The sequence below is a fragment of the Lynx canadensis genome, chromosome F1, assembly GCF_007474595.2.
Source record: "Lynx canadensis isolate LIC74 chromosome F1, mLynCan4.pri.v2, whole genome shotgun sequence".
Classification (NCBI taxonomy): Eukaryota; Metazoa; Chordata; class Mammalia; order Carnivora; family Felidae; genus Lynx; species Lynx canadensis.
In genome coordinates this window covers 30739662-30752254 of record NC_044319.2, presented here as the reverse complement: position 1 = coordinate 30752254, position 12593 = coordinate 30739662, and the positions used below count along the sequence as shown (strand labels likewise).

The 12593-nt window shown below is 41.0% G+C and overlaps 2 long non-coding RNA genes across 4 annotated transcripts in view; one reads left to right on the top strand and one right to left on the bottom strand.

Annotated features, from left to right (window-relative positions):
• The window catches only part of LOC115505381, a 121255-nt gene that overhangs the window by 89296 nt on the left and 19366 nt on the right, over nt 1–12593 (bottom strand). The gene's annotated exons all lie outside the window — the stretch shown is intronic.
• LOC115505380 lies at nt 8801–11640 on the top strand. The gene is made up of 2 exons (XR_003966004.1): nt 8801–8919; nt 11287–11640. It is a non-coding gene; the product is annotated as an uncharacterized LOC115505380 (long non-coding RNA).

The following is a 12593-nucleotide window of genomic DNA, read 5'->3' as shown; positions in this document are numbered from 1 at the left end:
AGATTAAGATTAAGAAGAGACACAAACACACACCTCATGGGTCCCTTCTCCAGAGACCAGTTGAGATGAGTATATTGAGATGCCTAAGACTATGTTGTTTTTGCTCCTGGACATTAGGCCCTTTTTCCTATAGCTAACCCGTGATTTTAACACTAAAAGTCCCAAATAACCCCTGAGAAATTCCAAAAGTCAGTTACCAAGGGCAGATTGAATAGAAGAGTCATGTTGTAGACTCTTCAAAACTCACTGAACTGGAACCTTTTTTGGGATGATCATGATTTTCTAAACAGCTGCTGTTGGCATATCTATTTCATGGATATTAAAGACTTGGATGACAGGATTGCCACTCTTCACTGAGAATCTCGTGCCAATTCCACAGTTTCCAAGCCCCCAGGACCTACCTGAAATTTGTAGTTCTTGGTAAATTGTTAATCAAAGAAGATGTACAAAGTCTTACATTTAACTCAAGGACAGCCATTCTGGAATATCATTGGTGAAAGGAACTCCCATCTGCCCTCTGACTTACTGCTGAGATCTACAGTCCTCTCCCAGTGGACATCTTCTCTGCTTCCTGTTGTTTTATCCTGAGGAAATATAGTCCTTGGTAGAACACCATAGAGTCACTTCCTTACAACCATGCTCTCCTAAAGCTTTGAAGGTTCTCATTTCCCTGTGTTTTAGACTATCTTTTAGTGGACTAAACAGCTAATAGTCAACCCCCCCCCCTTACCCAAGAGAGTTCTCTAGTTAAACCAAGTGGTATTAAGAAGAATAAAGTACAACCAAATTCTTTGAGACTACAACCAAGATGATGGAGGCTAAATGGCAGGAGAGGATCTTGGAGTCACATGAGTCCTTCAAGGGGCAAGGTCCTGGTCTCATGACAATGATGACAGGGCATCTGGGGAGGATGTTTGCATCTGCCTTGCAATTTATGGGTGGAAGAGTGGGTTGATTCTGATGACTAGGGTGAACTCTTCCTTCCTCCTCTTCCAAAAAGGTGAGTGGTAAAGCATTCCCTGGTCTAGATGTGGATCCTCACATGAATATCATAGATTGTGAGCATTTATTTGTTTTCTATTTGGGTGGAAAATGTTTCTCCTAACTAGTGGTCATGGTGATCATGACACAGAAGTTACGTTTCTGCTTCCAGCTCAGAGAAATGGTGGGAGAGAAACAAACAAACAAAACAACAAACGGAAGAACATCTCTTCATTTAAGCTGTAAGGAGGGGTTGCCTCTTCCATGTTACCAAATAGCTTTCAGGATCACCTTTGTAATCTCATTCACCCCTAAGACCTCCACATCCACCATGGTCAGAAGGGGATTTCACTGGCTTACAGGAAGGCAGCCCTCATGTGTGTGTTTCCCAGGTGTGTCCCAGAGGCTGGAAGCTGCCTTCTCTTCCCCACTCTAATTAAAGTCAACCTTCAAATTCAATTTAGCAACACCCTGCCTGCTGTTCCAGCCCCTCATTATTCCAGCTTTGAAGCCATCAGTCGACTCATCCCACCATTAAGTGGAGACCATGCGCAGCCCCCAGATTCATCCTTTTTTTAAAAAAAATTTTAAACGTTTTTATTTGTTATTGAGAGACAGAGAGAGAGACAGAGAGTGAGCAGGGGAGGGGCAGAGAGAGAGGGAGACACAGAATCCGAAGCAGGCTCCAGGCTCTGAGCTGTCAGCACAGAGCCCGGCGCAGGGCTCAAACTCACAAACCACGAGATCATGACCTAAGCCAAAGTCGGTCGTTCAACCGACTGAACCACTCAGGTGCACCCCCCCCCCGGCCCCAGATTCATCCTTTAACCAGATTCCAGCGCCTAGCACAGAACAGGGGTCCATGATGTCATTGAATCAAGTTAATTACTCCTGGCTCCTCTCATTGTGTGGTTCCTTGCAGGTTCATATGTAGTTTCTCCTGACCTGTCGTCTCTTGCCATCCCTTGTATTTACATGTCTTTATCTTCTTCCACAGAATCCAGTCCATGCTGCTGCTCTAGGAGGTTATCAGCAACTATCTGTTGACTGGCCAATGGCAATGGAATATACAATGGGATGCTGTGTAACAGACAGATCTTAAACTGGACTGGTGTGTAGTCTGAATTTGGGGCAAGTTATCCAGTTAATGGTGGAGCACCTACAAAGAAACTAGTCAAACACCTCTATCTGTTCTCTGTCCTCCCTCCTGTTCCCAGCAAATTTGAGAGATGACTCTGTCCAACTCCCTTCACCGCATAGCTTGTCCACTTAAATTTGATTTCCCACATTCCCTCTGCACAGATGCACACATTCTGAAATTCTCACACTAACATCCAGACGTAATAGTTTTTCTTGAATTCTGTCCTCACTAATCCTCATGAATTTGATGCAGCTGCTAACTACCTTCCTGAAAAATCTCTGTCCTCCTTTGGAGTGACTGGAATACAGTTTGCCTCCCATCTCGAACTTATTTCTGTCTCCTTCCTTGGCTCCTCTTGTGCCTCACTTAAAACAGTGTGTCCTAAGATGTGTCCTCAACCGGGGTGCCCGGGGGGCTCAGTTGGTTAAGTGTCCAGCTTTGGCTCAGGTCATGATCTCACAGCTCGTGGGTTTGAGCCCCATGTCTGGCTCTGGGCTGACAGCTCAGAGCCTGGAGCCTGCTTCGGATTCTGTGTCTCCCCCTCTCCCTGCCCCTCCTCCACTCGCACTCTGTCTCTCTCTCTCTCTCTCTCTGTCTGTCTGTCTGTCTCTCTCTCTCTCTCTCTCTCTCTCTCTCAAAAACAAACATTAAAAAAATTAAGGGGCGCCTGGGTGGCTCAACTGGTTGAGCATCTGACTTCGGCTCAGGTCATGACCTCACGGCTCTGAATAATTGTCCACTCCTTCATTTCTCTCAATCCTGTATCTCGTGAAGTAACATTCATTGAGGTGACATATCTAATGAGGTGGCATTAACCGAATGCCTACCGACCCAGACTCTGGGGATGTAGTATAGAAAAAATAAAGAGGGATGAGAGGAGAGGGAGAGGGAGATCTTATCCCAGAGAACTTATTATGAGGGGAGGACAGAAAATTATTCATTCATTCAGTGAATGTTTCTTGAATATCTACGAAAAGCCAGGCACTGTTCTGGGTGCAAAGCCCTTCAATCCCACCTCTGCAGTCTCTCAAGTCTTTTCCAGCTGAGTTGAGGTCTGGTTAGAATTTCCAGATCAGGGGTGCCTGGGTGGTTCATTCGGTTAAGTGTTCTACTTCAGCTCACGTCATGATCTCACGGTTTGTGATTTCAAGCCCTTCATCAGGCTCTGTGCTGACAGCGCGGAGCCTGCTTGGGGATTCTCTCTCTCTCTCTCTCTCTCTCTCTCTCTCTCCCTCCCTCCCTCCCTCCCTCCCTCCCTCCCTCCCTCTCTCTCTCAAGATAAATAAATAATCCTAAAAAGGAATTTCCAGATCAATATGTTTTTAAATGGGAAGAATGGGCTTGTCGCCTTTAGTATTTTAATGTTTCCACTAGTAATTATCATGTTAGCTGTTGGTTTAAAATAGATATTTTAAAGAAGTATTTGTTTATCCTAAATTGTTATGTCTGACTTTTTCCTTTTCTTTTTTTTTTTTTTTTAATTTTTTTTTTCAACGTTTATTTATTTTTGGGACAGAGAGAGACAGAGCATGAACGGGGGGAGGGGCAGAGAGAGAGGGAGACACAGAATCGGAAACAGGCTCCAGGCTCCGAGCCATCAGCCCAGAGCCTGACGCGGGGCTCGAACTCACGGACCGCGAGATCGTGACCTGGCTGAAGTCGGCCGCTTAACCGACTGCGCCACCCAGGCGCCCCTTTCCTTTTCTATTAGAACTTATTTCCCTATCTTCTAAAGCTTACTAACAGACCCTCCAACCTCGGTCTCCTCTGTGTTTCACCTCAGCCCAGAGGCCACTGTCAGAAAAATATTCCTGCAGCAGAGCTCTCAAGTTCACCTCCTTGTTTTGAAATGTTTGAGGGCTCAGCACATATAATCTAAACTCTTCATTCAGGAATTCAAGACCCCCCATCCTGTGACCTGAGCTCGCTCTAATCTTTCCTTCTGGTCTTACCAGTTCCCTTTAATGTACACCTGTCTTCCATCAGATAGGTCTACTCAGTGTTCACAAACATATCCCATACTTTCTTGTCTTACCCAAAGTTGTGCCCTCCACGTGGAATGCCATCTGGTCCATCTCTATTCTCTCAAATTCTTTTCTTCTTTTTCAAGTTTCAGCTCACTTGTTTTACCATTATAATGCCATATGCCTTATTCTCCCTAAAAGCTTGCCAAGATGTTGAAGACTGAGCTCTAATCACATTTATGACAAGTCTACCCATCGCCTCACATACAACTCGCAGAGGCTTTCTCATTACAGATGCTTCCTAAGTATTTACTAAATAAATGTTACCACAAACGATTTTCTAATGGTTTCACAATGACTTCTTTCCATCATAATTATAAAGCCTTCAAGAGCAGAGACCACGTTTCCTCCTTTCCCTTTGTTTTCTGCATGCTTCTTGTACAGAACTATACACAGATGACAAGTATAAATGTTAGCAGAATGAACAAGTGAGAAGTTACGCTTTATCACAGAAAAACACAGTATTATGTTAAAATCTGCAGTCCTGTTCTACAGTCTAAGATTAATGCCGTCTTCAGATACTAGGAAAAGAAAAACAAAACCGTGGTTGGTATATTAACATCTGTAACATTCGTTAGCTATTTTCTTCTTTGCGTTTCCTAAAGAACTATTGCTTCTCTGTAAGATATCTATCACTACTTATGTGCTTATTTTGTAACTCTACTTCCCTGAACTTCACTATTAGTCCTTTAAAAAATTATCTTAAGTTTTCCTGGTAGATAATCATTATTTGTAAAGATAATTTTGCCTCTAAAATATTCTATCCTTTCTTTCTTTTTCTTATCTTATTGCATCAGTTAGAATTTCCAGATCAATATTCTTAAAATGGAAAGGATAGGCCTCTTGCTTTTAGTGTTTTCTTTTCTTATGAAAAATGATTTTTTCATTTAAATTAGATATTTGTTTTAAGAAGTATTTGTGTATCCTAAATCACTCTGTCTAACCTTTCCTTTTTATATTAAAATTTTATTTGTGCTCTTATCTGATTCTCTTTTAGATGGAGCTATATAACTTAAGTGAAGAGGGGTTCTGGCAACTGTTCAACGATCTGAGCAATTATAGACAGTGAAGCCAGATAACTTAAATCATGAGTCATTTGGCCTATTGCTATTGACAAAATGATCAAGAGAATTAGTGAATATTGATTAGCCTTTGTACCATTTAGACATGAACTTTCTGGGATAAAGTTGACAAAATATGGAAATACAGGTGAATTCTTCCATCCTTTTGTTCATTCATGCAAAGAACGTTTATTAAGTGCTGCTGTGTGCCAGACATTCTAGTGCTGGGCTGTGGGAACAAACAAGACAAAGTCCCTGTTCTCATGGGGCTTTCATTCTAGAGAAGGCAAACAATAAGTTAGCAAATAAGGGCGCAAGATGTTTTCAGATAGTTGTAAGTGCTATAAAGATAATAAACTAAGGTAAAGTATTAGAGAGTGATTGATAGGACGGGTTACTCCAGTCAACGTGGTCAGAGAAGGCTTCTACAAGAAATGGTATTTGAACAGAGACCTAAATGACAAGAAGCAATTATGTGATGATGATGGGGAAACAACTGTGGGTAGAAGAAATGGCAAATGCAAAGGCCCTAGGGTGACAATGGTCTTGGCATTTTGCAAGAACAAAGAGCAGTGGAAGGAGAACAATAGGATATGGGTTTAGTTTGGTGGGAGGACCAGATGATGGTGAAAAACCTAGATTACATGTACTCATGGAAACCATTCTTTTTTTTTTTTAATTTTTTTTTCAACGTTTTTTATTTTTTATTTTTGGGACAGAGAGAGACAGAGCATGAACGGGGGAGGGGCAGAGAGAGAGGGAGACACAGAATCGGAAACAGGCTCCAGGCTCCGAGCCATCAGCCCAGAGCCCGACGCGGGGCTCGAACTCACGGACCGCGAGATCGTGACCTGGCTGAAGTCGGACGTTTAACCGACTGCGCCACCCAGGCGCCCCCTCATGGAAACCATTCTTAAGGATGAGGATACTAATACATTTGCTAAGATGAAATATTTATACTTAGAGGACTTATAATGCAAATTATAAATATTTTTAGAATCCACTCAAATCTCAAATCGGAAATAGGCCTAAATAAGGCAAACAAGCTTTCTCCTACATCCTCTGCGTTCTATCCCACATCAGCACCCTCATTTACTTGTGTTTTATCACCCTGACTGGCAACAAAGATCTCAGGATGACAGCATGCATTCCTGGGAGCAAAATTTTCTTACACAATAGATTGTGAGCCACTATCTTGGCGTTTTAGGCAATTCAGAGAAACATATCGTCCTAACCAGTTAGCCATGGCCTTTACAAAGCCGAAGAATCACATCATCGGGACTCAGCTGCAGCTTTCATGGTAAGTTAAATAGAACCACATGACTTAGTTCCCTTCTTTGTACTCTTATTTGGAGAGAAGAACCAGCAAACGAAACACTTTCGATCCCTACTAAAATTATCCAAAAATAAAGTATGTAACAAATGGGTCTGCATGACTCAGGGTGGTCACTCTCCATATGTCTTGATTTAGACTCTGGGGCTATTTTTGATTTGTCATAGTGGCTGGCTGTTGTGGTCTCGGACCAGGCCCAGTACACTGGTCAAAGCAGTGCTTTGTCATAGCACAGAAGCTTGTGGCAAAAAACCTGGCAACTTTCTGTCCCTTTGTGAGAGAAGAACACTGTACCCCAGTTGTGGCTAGATCCTGCTGCAATGGCCTAGGACTAATCAAGCCATTGTTATATTGTCATTTTAAATTTTCATATGATGATCATGTTTTTGGAAAAAACAGCTCCCCAGTGAGATCCTTGGGGTGGCTTTCATGGTCATGACAACCAGAAAGAAGCAGGGGCAGGTTCCTTACCAGGAGGAACATCACCAGTTGGTCATCACACTGCAGGCAAACCACGTGCTCAGCGCAGGGCCTGGAGTAGAGGAAGCGCTCAATAAGAGTCACCTGGTTATTTCTGTATTTTATACTTATCTGGCCCCCAAAACGATTTTTTGGAAATCTCTGAAGCAGCTCTCAAAGATTAGTGCAAGAATTGGGTGTGTCTTTGATCACTGGTCTCCAGAAAAATGAGAAATAACTTAAACATTTAGAAAACACACACACACACACACACATGCATATGAGACAGCCTGTCATTTATCACTTCTTGTTAATTGCCTTTACACTGATATTTTTGCTCTTCCTAGTAGGTTTTTCTTAAAGTTCACATGGTATTTCTTTCAGTAAAGAATGATGTTATTATACGGTAATAGTTGTTGTTTTAAATGTCCTTACTTGGCAAAATTAGAATGTTGATCTCCCCATTTTTTTTTTTGGAAATTCAATGAGCTCTAAACCTTAAATCTGGGACTCTAGATGTTTATAGCCTCTCTGGCCTTTCTGGTCCCCACTATAGAATTTGGGATGAATAAATGAACACTCAGTAGCCTCTTTATCAATTTACATCCTTCCTCTATATAATGTCTTGTAATTAAAAGGTGGTGACCTCAGAGGTAGGGAAGGGTACGGTAAAAATTTAGGAAAAACACTGGTTATTAATATTAATATCACTAATACTTATATTAGTATTGCAGAGGGGCGGAAGATAAAGCTAAATAAATAAAACACAAATTTCCAGTGTGATAAGAATGTAAGATCAGGTTTCCCAATCAGCATATACAACCTGTGAATGATTTGTTTTGCAATATGAACACATTTTAAATATTCTTTTCTTCTTTTTTTTTTTTAATGTTTATTCATTTTTGAGAAAGAGAGAGAGACACCAAACACAAGCAGGGGAGGGACAGAGAGAGAAAGAGACACAGAATCCAAAGAAGGTTCTAGGCTCTGAGCGTTCAGCACAGAGCCTGATGCGGGGCTCGAACTCACGAACTGTGAGATCATGACCTGAGCCAAAGATGGACACTTAACTGACTGAGCCACCCAGGTGCCCCAATATGAACACATTTTAAATATTAAATGCTTCTGTACCTTCAATGTTTGCTGTTCCTGGTTTGCAAATATAAATGGTGCTCTAGACATTCCTTTCAAGAAATATTCAGTATCACATGGAAAATTTATATTTTCTATAATTAAATCAGTCTAAATCATTGCTTAGATTATGCTTCATGATGCAGCTTATAAATAAGAATGTAAAATAACTAATTGGCTTTTTTTACCCTAGCAGAACATCCTGGCTCGAGTACAGGTCTCTGAGATGCAGGTCTTGTGTTCAGCTAAGTCACTGACTTACTGTATCATGTTGGGAAAATTGCTTAAGCTGACTCTATTCTATTTTCTTATAAATTTGAGACAGTAAAATTTGTAACTGATGACCCATGATCAAGGATGTTGATGAAACCGGCATGACAAGCAATGGCCTTATCTACATGTGTATTTGAAGGTCTTATAACTGCCACCCTACATCCATAATAAATAAGTACGAATATCAAGAAAGAATAAAAATTTGGCTTAATAAGTTTGTAATGACATTAATAACAGCTGCCATGCAGCCAGCATGAATTAGGTACCAGGCATTTATGCTAAATGCTTTAGCAACATCGTCTGGTTTACCCTTTTAAGAAGACACTGTTGCTACCAACTCATATTCAGTTCAGGAAATTGGGGCTTTTGGAGATAATTCCCCATGAGTAACAAATACCAGGCAGCGGAGGCCTCTCGGGAGACAGGGAGAGTACTGACTCCCTTAGAATTTCTGTGCATGCTGACTGGGCCACATATGCTAGTGGCTATTTACTTCTCTCCCCAGTACCTAATAAGGTAATATTTTCCTTTTTATTTCTCTAGTTCCTTATATAAAGAATTCTTAATTTCCCTTCGTCTTTTGTCATTTGACTTTCATTTCCTGTTTTGGGTTTTCTGCTTCTAACACTGTGAGCCTCCAGTGCTGCCTGGCCTCATTCCTCTTCTTGGTGCACTTGACCTAAGTTCCAGTTTGGGTGCCTTTTCCTTCGTGTTTCAGTTCCTCACACAGTCTGTGTTAAGCAAGTGAAGTTACCTTTTATGGTTTCCTCTTCTTTTTTTCACTGAAGGTTTTCTAGTTTTCCTATATTCTTTGGCTATGCCTACCGTGTCTTACAGGGGTTTCCTTGGGAGCCCTCTAAACTTCAAAAAGAGTTTTCTGATTTATATATGCTGCAATGTTTTAAAATATTTTATTGAGAAGGACTATAAATGCCTATAGGTTTTGTTGTTGTCTGGTTTTGTTTTTATACAGAAAGGATAAACAGTGACAGAAAAAAGGATGGCAGGATTTGAATGCCATTCACTGAGGTGCAGAGAGAGAGAGAGAGAGAGAGAGAGAGAGAGAGAGAACTTGATGGCCTCCACTTATGGCCTTCTGGTTTGGAAATTCTGGATTATTTGTATGATTTCAATACCTAGAATAATAGAACTCAGAAAGAGAAATTATCATCACAACATCAGATATTTTGTGAGGTAAATTTTGTTTTGTTTTGTTTGTAAATGAGGACAGTATTCTCTCCAGTGTGCTTTCGATTCTTACTATTGGGAGTCCACATTCTGAATGCTTTGGTGACCTGACCATGACAGCACAGTATATGGAAACAAATTGGGAGCAGGAGAGACCTTCGTCTCATCCTGGATTTACTAGTAACTAGATGTGTAACCTTAGGCGAGTTGTCTATCTCCTCTGAGTCTATTTCTTTACTAGTACAAGGAGTTGAAAGGATCAGGTGACCTACCACTGAGGTCTTTTCCTACTTTACTATTCTCAGTACAAGGCATTTGTTCCCTTTTCTGTAAAAAGGTAGACAATTACTGAAAGAAGGCTTTCTGGGGTAAGGAAAACCATCAATGACTCCAGCTTTTCCACAGTCAGATCTTGGTAAATAATATTTTCTTCCTTTATTTTTACATTTGTTTATTTTGAGATGGGGAGGGGTAAGAAGAGAGGGAGGGAGGGAGGGAGAGAGAGAGAGAGAGAGAGAGAGAGAATCCCAAGCAGGCTCTGCACTGTCAGCACAGAGCCTGACATGGGGCTTGAACTCATGAACCGTGAGATCATTGCCTGAGTTGAAATCAAGAGTCAGACACTTAACCCATTGAGCCACCAGGCACCCCTAAATAATACTTTCAAGTTTTCCACATATATGTGTACCACCCATTTTCTAGAGAATGTAAAATCTATTATAATATCCCCTTATGATTGTGATTGTATGTGAAGCAAATACCTTGTTTAGAAATTATCTGAAGTAGCAAGCAATGCATCTTTGGCTTGGGATTGTTTTTGTTTTTTCTCACTAAATAGCAGTTTTACAGCTTAACCTGAAATATGCTAAAAGTCTGCCTGCCTTTGAAAGCACATACAACTCAAAAATAGCTTTTGTGGCCTAACAGATTAAATAGGCATAAAGCGAAACATTCAGAAGAAACTAAGGGCCCTAGGAAAATTTCTCTGACTCCAGCATTTAGAAAGCTAGTACTGTTTTCTAGAAGATATAACTGAGGAAGAAGACCTGAGAGCCTGTATTTCTAGAACACGGAGGCTTCTCGGGATTTTAAAATTGGGAAGGGTCTTGATGATCACGTCTTTACCTTCTACTCAGCATAGGCATGCCTCTCAACATTCTTGCCATTTGGTCAACCACCCTCAGCTTTGACATATCCTGTAACACACAGCTTACTACCTCATACTACAGATCACTCCCCTGAAAGACAGCCTTACTCACTGACAAGTTCTTCTGTAAATAACCCTTGAGCTACGGTTGATGGAAGCCACTCTTAGCTACGAATTGTAGCATACACGTATTCTTTGTTGTCGGCCTGCCTCCTCATACTCGTGGGGTCTAGCGTACAGGCAGGGAACCACATGCCAAATGTCTAAATATGTAGAAGTTATAAATCAAGCTAGCAAACTGTTGAGTAAAGAGAGTCTACACATCTACCTTGACAAAAACACCTTCATAACACCTGTTACGGACTGAATTGTGTCGTCTTCCCTCACATTCATACGTTGAAGCCCGAACCCCCAATGTGAGTATATTTGGAGACAGGACCTTTAAAGAAGTAATTAAAGTTAAATGAAGTCAAAAGGGTAGGGCCCTAACGTGAAAGGACTGGTGTCCTTCTAAGAGGAAGAGACACCAGAGATCGCTCTTTCCGCAGGTGCATAGAGGAAAGGCCACACGAGGACACAGGGAGAAGCTAGATGTATGCAAGTCAGGAAGAGAAGACTCACCAGAAAGCAAACAACCTTGTGGCACCTGGATCTTGGACTTCCGGCCTCCAGGACTGTGAGAAGATAAATGTCTGCTGTTTAAGCCACCCAGGCTGTGGCAGCTTGCTATGGCAGCCCAAGCTGATTAATGCAACACCCAACCTGGACAACAGGTGAAAGTTGTGGTTTTTATATGAGCAAAACAGGGAAGACATCAAAATTTCCTTATTATCTGATAAGTCTGGATGTTCTGTTAATGAGCTGTATTGGATGAGTAATAAAATAAAGACATACATAATTCATAAATGCTATATAATTGCTTTCATTTTAGTCAAATCACTTGACATGTTGTTATAGTCAAGATTTTCACATAATTTGCATTCTATTGGACCTGAATTGTGTTAGTCACTGAAGCAGATGTTTAGGGTTATAGGCGGTTCCATGTCAGTGTTGAGCACCAGATTCTAAGACAGAGGTCCTCATGTGCTCATTAGTACAGTGTGTGTGTGTGTGTGTGTGTGTGTGTGTGTGTGTGTTTGCAGGGCCCTCTGAAGCCCGGCATCCAGGGCAGAAGCCTCTCTTGCCTGGGACTAAGGGTGGGATGCCATTTTATTTAAACCCAAACCTGTAAACATCACAGAGCACGTTTTTCAGCCAACTCTATATTTGGACGAGTATCTTTGAGTTTTAGAGTTGTCTTAGGACATGAGTACCATGTAGAGTTTCAGACATTTTTCTTCTACTTTGCATTTTATTCAAATGCAAAACACACTTTCTACACCAAAGCAAGGAAGAATAAAGAAGTGAATAAATCTTACACTGTGCAACCACAACTAAATCCTGTGAGTGCATCGAACCGCACACACAAGTCTTTATCTCACCACACATCATCTATCCCTGAGCTGCATTTGCCAAAAAGCTGGAAGTTAGATTCCAACAGCAGAAGAGAGACAATTAGGATCTCCCCTCTAACCCTCCAAACAAACAAACAAACAAACAAACAAAAACAACCAAATAAAAACAAAACAAAACCCAAAAAATAAGCTTATGCGTTTGTCTGTACTTAGGCCAACTATATTTTCTTCTACTTTAATATCATTTTCTTCACATGAAGAAAACAATAAAAATAAGTTGTACAACTAACATTGATTCTCTTGACTCTTCAAAGTCTCTTATTTCCTTTCTCCTAAAGGGAACGGATATAAGAACTAGGTTCATACTTGCTCTTCATTAAAAAAAAAAAAAAAAAAAGTGC